Source organism: Chelon labrosus, assembly GCF_963514085.1.
Source record: "Chelon labrosus genome assembly, chromosome: 10".
Lineage (NCBI taxonomy): Eukaryota > Metazoa > Chordata > Actinopteri > Mugiliformes > Mugilidae > Chelon > Chelon labrosus.
The window spans coordinates 24,341,705-24,351,155 of NC_140360.1; positions in this window are offsets into that span (position 1 = coordinate 24,341,705).

Consider the following 9,451-nt stretch of genomic DNA (forward strand, 5'->3'; position numbering starts at 1 on the left):
CAGTTTGAATGTTTTCAAAGCTTTGACGGATCGTACATACACTAGTTCTGATACGATCTAGGTATTACAGAGAAGTTTCTGATTGCAACACTAACATTCCTTAAAAATCCTTAATTATTCCCGTAGACGTGTGATATATTTATTACACTCGTTTAATTATTCAAAAATAAGGCAATACAAGGCAAAATTTATTTATATAGCACATTTCATACCATGGCAGTTCAAAGTGCTTTACATAAAAGAGAGATGTCATATATACATCAAAATAAAATCAATTGGGTAAAACTCTAGTTAATAAAAATACATACATATCATAGCCATAGAAGGCATAAAAATAAATAAATAAAATAAAATAAAGAGATAAATAAACAGATGGAAATAAGGAAATGGAAAATCAAATAAGATAAAATTATGGAAAAGCAAGAGAGAAGAAGTAAGTTTTTAATTTAGTTTTAAAACAATCTGTTGAGGGTGCGGTTGATGTGTTCAGGAAGCTGGTTCCAGAGTTTGACTGCATATGAGCTTGGGCTTCACCACATTTAGTTCTAATAGTTGGTGGAACCAGGAGTAGTCTCTGTTGCGACCTGAGTGACCTTGGGGGTGCGTAGTGGTGGAGCAATAAAAGAACATTTAATGAAGATATTCTCCTCATGCTAGACATTATGAAGGCCTCTCCTCCTTACCCAGATATAGTCACATACTATTCATGTTAGTTGTTTTCTTTAAGTGAGGTCAGACTGGGTAATGCACATTGGACTTTAGTACAGGCTAATGTTTAGTTTTAAAACAGATTAGAGATAAGAGTCTGGACTCACTGAGGAAGAAAACTCTCACTCAAGTTAACATTAACTACTTCTACATTTGCCAATGTTTTATGTTCTGTGCAGGGATGAATGGTATTCCTACTGTTCTGATCTTGAAAAGTCGGTGAAATAGTATTGGTAAAACATTTGAAACACTTTTTTGTGGTGGGAAAGCTAACTGTGAAGATGGAGTGACCTTCCAGTTTACAGGGTTTCAACTAACGTTGGCTCAGATCTAATTTGTACATACAATATGTCTCTTTGCAAGAGGAAATCTTTTCTGTATTAGTGTCTATAAAAGTTAAAGAATGTTTGTATTTTTATGTTCTTCATGCATGAAAGATCTGATTGGTGGAGCTTGATAGAAAGCCCTCATGGCACTCATCAGAGCAGAACAAACTACTGCTTGTTTGTATTTGGATTTTCTGAAGACAACTATATAATTCTAATCCTACACACAACATAGTAGTACTTGTGATATTTTTTCTCGGTTAATAAACTTTTTTCCCCACACTAATTCAAACACACATTTGTTTTTCAGATGGTTCACTGGGATAAATCCTGAAAGATGTGGACCAAGTCTGGACAAAGCAAAGTCCCATCAAAGCGGACAGGGAAGGTCGTCCATATAAAATGATGACATTGTCAACTTAACTTAGCCTATCTCAGGTCTCTTAAAAAATGTATGGACTTTGACTGGGACTTCCTAGAAGTATGCGAACCTACGTAATATTTAAGTTTATTTTAGACAGATATATATAATGAAAAATACATGGTACATCTCTTCAAACGGGTTTGAATGAAATAATAGATTTAAATTAGCATTTTGACCTGCATACAACTCTACTGTGAGATGTTCACAACGACAAGCCAGCTTCATCAAAACTCAACAACTCACCCAGAGATGAAGATGGCAGGGAATACAAGTGGGACATTAGTTACAGAAAACGCCAACAATGTCTCAGCTTCTCTCAGCATTCAGTCAGCACCCCACTTCAGGCACTGTTATTAAAAGACTTTGAGACTGTGCTGTTTTGGCCATTAGAGTCTCTTAATCCCACTTCATGCCCTGTAATGACTGATCCTGGAGGAGGAGAGAGATATTTCGATCAGATCCACTCAGACAGAAGCGCACAGCTCTAATAAATAGCGGGAATTAAAGAGGACAAATCTGGTGGTTGGTGTGTGCAACAGATAGGACTTGATGTTGGGTCACAGGCTACAGTGGAGTAAATTATCAGTTTTATATTGGATGTTAAAGTCACTGGTAGGTCTTCTTAGATGTTTGAAGGCATTGCATAGATAAGAGTGTTTCTAGCTGAAAGGAAGTGAAGTATTTGTAAGGGAATTACTAGTTTTCATTTTGCAATTCATTTTGGAAGTTTTGTCTGTGGTTGTATTTGACTGGGAAAGCTGGAGATCATTGCCTTTATTTTGAAAATTGAAACAATTTTTTTAGATTTTATTTTGGAACCTTAGGATGCAGTTACAAGAAGTAACTGAACTCATTGTGAACTTTGGAAGTCCCTGACTAGGCTTAATTTTCAGATTGAAAGCTGATTTGATTTTTAAACTAGTATAACTGGATTGATTTGATTGTTTACATTTTCTCCAAGAAGTTAATAGATTTTATTGGAAGATGGAGTATGTCTTTGGTTGGATTTAACTTTGGAAGTTGGAAGTCTCTGGTTTTATTTTTAAAGTCGAAGGTCACTGACAAAACTTTGTTTTCTAGACGAAAGCTTAGATTTTTGAAGTTGAAAGTCATTGATTATGTGTTATTATTCGATTTCGTTAAGGTATTGACTTTCAAGCCAAGCCTCAGAGACATATCAGCTCTCCTGTAGGACGATACAATATTGGAAATGGTTTAGCTGAAATATATTTAAAGCGACAGTGTCAAATTTGTTTTAAAAATGCCTCATCTGTCCTGGAATGTTGAATTTATTGACAATGTATCACTTCTCTTACAAAAACATGATCAGTGTTATGGATAAGCTTCGCAAAAGGGGACACTCACACCATCACTATCTTGTTTTGTGCTACACTGCAGAATATTTGTCCTTCCTGTATGCCTTCCTGGCACAGCTCTTTTAACCTTATATACTCAAGCGTCTTAACCCGGGTTAGAACACCACATTGAAACTATGCATTAGTGTTTTTAAAGGCCGATTGATCGAGCAACCCGATCATGCTTTTCTTTAGACTTCAGCTGCAGATTTACTTGGAGACACAGTCCAGAATCAGAGAATCCAGAAAGAGGGGTCTTTATGAATAAGCTATAATCATGTTACATTTTGCACATGAAAATGCTTCTTATTACCCACCATTCATTTTTCTATTTTAGACATCCATCCCAACGTGCCCCAGCTTCCACAGTATGGTGTAACTAATATCCACATTGTTGCTAAGATCTCAGATGTGCAGCTCTCAGTATGAAGTCAGGCAGGGATCCAATTACATTTCTTGGCTGATAGACCTCACCAGTCTGCCCTGCCCTTCTCTATTGTCACAGACAAACAGTATGTAATTTTCTCAGCAGGAATTGATTATCTTGTTTCATGGCAGAGAGCTACTATCAGAATTATGATGGTGCCAATTAAATCTGCTCTTCTGTATGTTGCTGGGGCGTTGTGCTCCACAATAGAGCAGTGGAAGATCTCAGGTGAAATGTTCAGCTTCTTGCCATTGCAGAGCAATAAGTATACATAACGACACAGCCCCTATTTAGCAGTCATGGATTTTCATATATACTGTATGTCAGATACTATTAGTTGCACAGTTTTCAAAATCGGGTAAAATGTGATTGGACAAGCTTCCATGCTTTATCACAAACTGTCACAAGGCAGCTTTCTACAATGCTTCTAAATTGGCCGTAGGTGTGTGAGTGCGACCCTTCACAGGACAAGCGGTTACAGAAGATGAATGAATGAATAAATCTGCAATGCAATCATTCAGTCACTACCCAGATTTCATGATGACAGGTGAGGCTTTGAATGCAGAACAGTTAAATCTTCACCGATGTCCCTGCTCATCATACACTCCGTTTTACTGTTTTGTGACCAACACACCAAAATACTTGTGAGAACCCTCACTGAAGTAATGCATTCCTTGGTTCCTAACTTTTACCACCATAAATAAAGGCCAAACGCCATCTTAACGTTATTCTGACCATGACCATTTTAACTTGCAAACAAAAAAGCAGTGGGGCCTGGCTAAAATGCCCTTAAAGCTGAAATTGGTATACTCACATACATTTGTGAGGACATTCATTGACATAATGCATTCCCTAGCCCCTTACCCTAACCATCTCAACTAAGTGCTTAACCATAACCCTTTCCCTAATCCTATCCAAACCCTAATTGTACCTTTACCCTGAAACCAAATCTTAACCCTCAAACAGCCTTGTAAAGAAGAAAGGACCGGCCAAAATGTCCTTACTTCACACGATGTCCTCACTACGATGGTGTAAAATTCAAAACAGGTCCTCAGAAAGACAGCTGTACATGTGCAAACACACACACGCACACACACACGAGGGAGACATATAGTATTTACTGCAACACAATACACCAGTAAATCACACCATTGCATTTGATATACAGTTTGTTCCTGAGGTGACATGGAGGAACAACACACACTGCAGATCACAGAGGCTGTTGATCTATGATGGTCTGTCAGGAGCCAACAAGCTGAACAAAGTGAGTGCCAAGTTTGAACCCACACGACTGGTTCATATCTTCCTGCCTCTTCAGTGCCACCATAGCACCTTAGACATCAGATTATTCAAAAAAATGAAATAGCTTTCTACATCTGAGACTCATCTAAGACTAGTTTAAGTATTCTATTATATGCTCTGATGCATCTATAAGCTTGACGTTTAGATACATAACTCACTCTCAGCCAAAGCCATTATTGATCTCTCCTACATCCCATACCAGCTGTGCAGCTCTCTCCAGTGTGTTCCAGCTGTGGCCTAACAGCTTCTTTTGAGCCACAACATCCCTCCTCCATATGTTTTTTGACTTACCACATTTAATTCTGATGCTTACGACATGCTTTATTTTATTTTTTTCCGTGTGTTTTTTGTGCTCTTATGTTGCCTCCAACCCATCCAGAACATATTGATGGATTTTCAAATTGTGCATCCTTGTGTGTCACATCCTTATTTTTACAATGTCATGTAAGTTCACAAAGATTAAAGTTTACTTTATCCTGATTCATACATGAGAACAAACCTTAGAATGAGCTTGGCAGTTAGAGAGCGTCACCACCATAACGTTATATGAACATAGACTTGGCTGCAAACACAAGTTCATCACAATCACATGTATTATGTCCACATCAGGGGTCGCGTTAATTGAATATTTTTCGTCATTGACTGTTTTTTTAAAACTGGGACGGAAAAATCGGAAGACCATCTGTCATTTTGACAGATTGTAATTCACACCCCTGACCACTTGGTTAATTGGCTCTTGTCTCTAATCACAGTTTGCATTCCAAACATCACGGAACTTTTGTCAGTGCACGATTTCCTGGTACACCGATTATACTGACTCGGCGAACAAGACATATATACAATATACATGTATATATGTCAATGTCTATGCGGCTAACGGCTACCAAAATGGAGAAATCGAATGAAAGCACGCTGCTAGGACTGATGGAAGGCAAATTTTATTGATAAAAGCGGAGTTTTGTGCAAAATAAAAGAGTTTGCATACCACCGAAGCACTTCAACCCTATGGTACCATCTAAGAGCTGTTAGCACTAGCAGTCCCGGTCCAAGTACGAACAAGACATATCGGCAGCCCAAACAGAGAGGAGACACACCTGATAGTGTGTGTTTGACATGTTGTCATGTGGTTGCAGGCCTATAAATGTACTGAAGTGGCAAAAGGGAGGTTTGTTCAGCAAGGGTAAAAACTAGATCATTAAACAATATCAACAATTAAAAAAAAAAAAATTAAATGTAAAAACAAGGCATATAGATACAAATGTTTATCTTCGCATAAGAAATAAAAAATAGTAAAAATAAGCGTAAAAGAAAAAAAAAGAAAAACCTAAAATTTTATAAATCATAAATGCATATAAAACTGCATAATCTAAAATGCTAAAATACCACTTAGTAAGAGGTGTTATAATATACCCACTGGAAATAAGCTTTTAAAAGAGAAAAATGCTTCTCTCTTTTTCCTAATAAAATCTACGTTACTACTTCTTGACTGGGGTTTTTACGCTTGTAAAAAACAAAGACAAGATGCGGTGCTGGTTTTTATTGAAATGTCTTGCAACAAAACTCTTTCTTTTAATGACACACTCTCATGTTCAGTGATTCGTTCTTTTATGGAATGAGATGTTTCCCCTATATAAACATTTTATCACATGGACATTTTGTCGCACACACAAACTACATTTTCAGTTCTCCAAGTGATAAAGCCTTTAATGTTTATGGTCGTCCCACTGATGGGATGGTTGAAACATTTGAGGTTTTCTGTATATTGGCACTTTACACAGGCTTCACATTTAAAATTGCCTTCATTAGATTTAGCAGCAACTGGGAATTTGGAATGTTGACATGTTTAAAAGAGGACAAGCTAAAGGGACAGAATTGTTATCATGGGTGGATCTTGCAAGTCTAAGTTATTTTGAAAGATGTGCCAATGTTTCGTAATTATTTCTTTAATGTTCTTGGTCTTAGGGATAAATGTAGTGCAGTAAATGAGGTTTGGCTTGGCTTAAGACAGTTTTGTCATTTCCAGACAAACCTCGCTACTATTTGCTGCACTTGCAAGACAGTTTTCTTGATAGTTTCTTTCCCTAAACTTTAACATTTCTTTCATTACTTCTATCTTATTATTCTGGACTGTTCCATTGTCTTTTCAGTCTCAAGAACAGACTTACAGGTAAACATTTATTAAGAGGAAGAGGTTGAAAACCTTTGGCATGAATAGGTGCGTTCAGGAAAGGGTTTTCTTTGTGGTTCAAACCAGCTTCTAAACAAGCGCAACTGTGTCATATTAGTGCCCATACTGTGCAGGTGTGTCCAGCCGGAGGTCGGACCCCAAAGCAGGAGACAACACTACGTATTAAAGTCAGTGTAGTTGAGTTTATTCACAACACTTGGCTGGGTCGTAAATCCCAGAACAAAAAACAAAAATGCAAAAGGCAAACAAAAGGCGCTGGAAACTCCAGGAGAAACAGACGAAAAAACTCAAAGCAGCTGCCGGAGAAGGACTCTGGCTCTCCCTGAGAGGCACTGGAAGGTAGGAAACAAAAATAACACAAGAGATAAGTCCAAAGTTAGCAAAAGATTAATCCTTGAAGGAGCAAGGCAAAACCAGAGAGCTGGCACAAACCACAACATGCAGAATTATCTGGCACTGGAGTGAAGCCACGGTCTGCCTTTTAAAGAGTGTTGATTGATAACTGGCCGCAGCTGAGTCAGGTGATCCCACCAGTTGCCTGCCCGGGTGAGCCTAATGAGGGAGGGAGGGAGAGAGAGAGAGAGAGAGAGAGAGAGCAGGGAAAGAGAACAAACAGCACCAGCACTGGAAACCCAGGACCATAACACATAGCAAGATCTGAAGGTATGGTGTGTCATTAAAAATGAATTACAAGAGAGATTTACCAGGAATGCAGTGGAAGGTTTTCTCTCAGATCTGGTGTTGAGAAAATGTTCAAGTGTTTCTAGGCCTCGCTGGTGATCAATATTGTACATTGCATAAGCATCCTATGTCTAAAGTGCACATTACTAATTCTGTATAAACTGGTGGAAGTTCTTAGAGAAAAAGGAGACATCTTATACCTGGTGGTTGATATCAAGGTTCCTGAATTTGGGGTAAAATCTTGCTTATTTTGTATGCTTATCAAGTATGTCCCTTTTGAACAATTCCTGTTCTGCTCAAAGTATCACTTGATTAAAAAGAAGAACATACTAAAGAAGGACCCAGTTCAAGTACAGAGAGCTGGGCTGTGCCAGAAATACAATTGCTTCTGTGACAGAAAATATGGGCAACATTGTTGACACACCAAGTTGACATAAAGACACATTAAAACAGAAGGAGGGATAAACTAAATCTTTAAAGATGGTGCTTTTAGACTGAAACAAAGAACAACAGATGTAATTGTCAAAAGGTAAGAATTTCGACTCAGTATGTCGATCTCCTGTTGAGAAGAAATCCACAGGGAGTCAGGAGGAAGCGTATTTTTTAAGAGAACATAACAAGAAGTATCTCAACAGGCTGGGCTTTTCAGTGCTGGTTGGTTTCTTATTGGTGCTATTTAAAGAAGCTCATCTATTGTCTACTTTAGTTGTTCTTAATGTATGAAAAACTCTGAGGTACACGTACTTTGTTGTGGAAATGTTAAAAGCATTTCCATAGAACTCTTGGGGATAATTCCCTCTGATGATATTTACCAGTCTACAGTTTTGCTTTTATCGTCTTTTCCTGTTTTGTCAGTCTCATCCTGCCTCAACTAATTCTGTGGAGGTGAATGTTATTTAATGTGTGGTGTTTGGGGCTTCTAAAAATTTCCTACTATGAAACCAAGTTAACAACGTCCATGAAGAATGTCAGCTGTACGCCGTCAGCTGAAAGTAGTTCCATAGTAAAGCAGTCTGTTTAACATCCACAGAAAAGAGTTTGTTTTGGAGAGACACTCAGTAGTTAAATATTTAAATCAAATTTACTGCTTCAGGGATACATAAGTGTTTTCAGTAGTACAGACAGAGTGCAGAAAGAAAAAGAACGTGACATGCAATCTTGCAACTTCTGCAGAGCAAAGAGACACAGGCAATATGTAGCCTGGCAAAATTAAGCTGGCACAGGACACAGAAACAAAAATTTTGGGTTTTTTATTGAAATGAAAAAATGTAATTGACATTTTCTAGAGTTTTTATTTCTTTTTTGGATGATTTGTGCGCAGATTTGGATCTCCTGTATATAGTTCTTGGAATGGCAAACTGTGTCATAATACTCTCTAGTCTGAGGTATTGATAATCCAGTCTTCAGCGCAAGGTTGTAGCAAGTGCAAAACTCTGGCTCTTCCTTATACAACAGAGCATGCATTCACATGTTAGGAACAGATGCTACATTAATGTGGAAACTTAATTACATCATAACTGAATAATGCATCAGTTGAAAAACACACCCATTGAACAGCAGTCCGATTCCATAAATCTTCTAACCAGTAGGGTCAACTTAAACTAAACAAGCCAGTCCACAATACGTTTGGCTTCAGACTCTTGTAAAGTCATATTTGTGAATAAAAACCCATGTTACACATGTATCTAATGCTTCAAATGATTTACACTGCATATTTAGTGCAAAAAACTAGGGATGGCTCGATACAACTTTTTCATGTCCGATACCGATACCGCAACTTGGAGTATATCAACCCGATACCTTCTTTTCTCCTCTGTTCAGTTGTTAATAATACATATAGTTTGTATAGATGTACTTTGCTTAATATGGACATCTAAAAACACCATGGTCAAACTGTGCAACAAATATTCTGCTCCCCTAAGGGAAGAAATAAAATAGCCCACGATGTGCCTCACGCCATAAGCTCTTTATTTAAACTTCAAATCAGTGCAAACTTCAATCTTGAATGTTTCTTCTTTCACATGTAACCTCTGGGGTTGA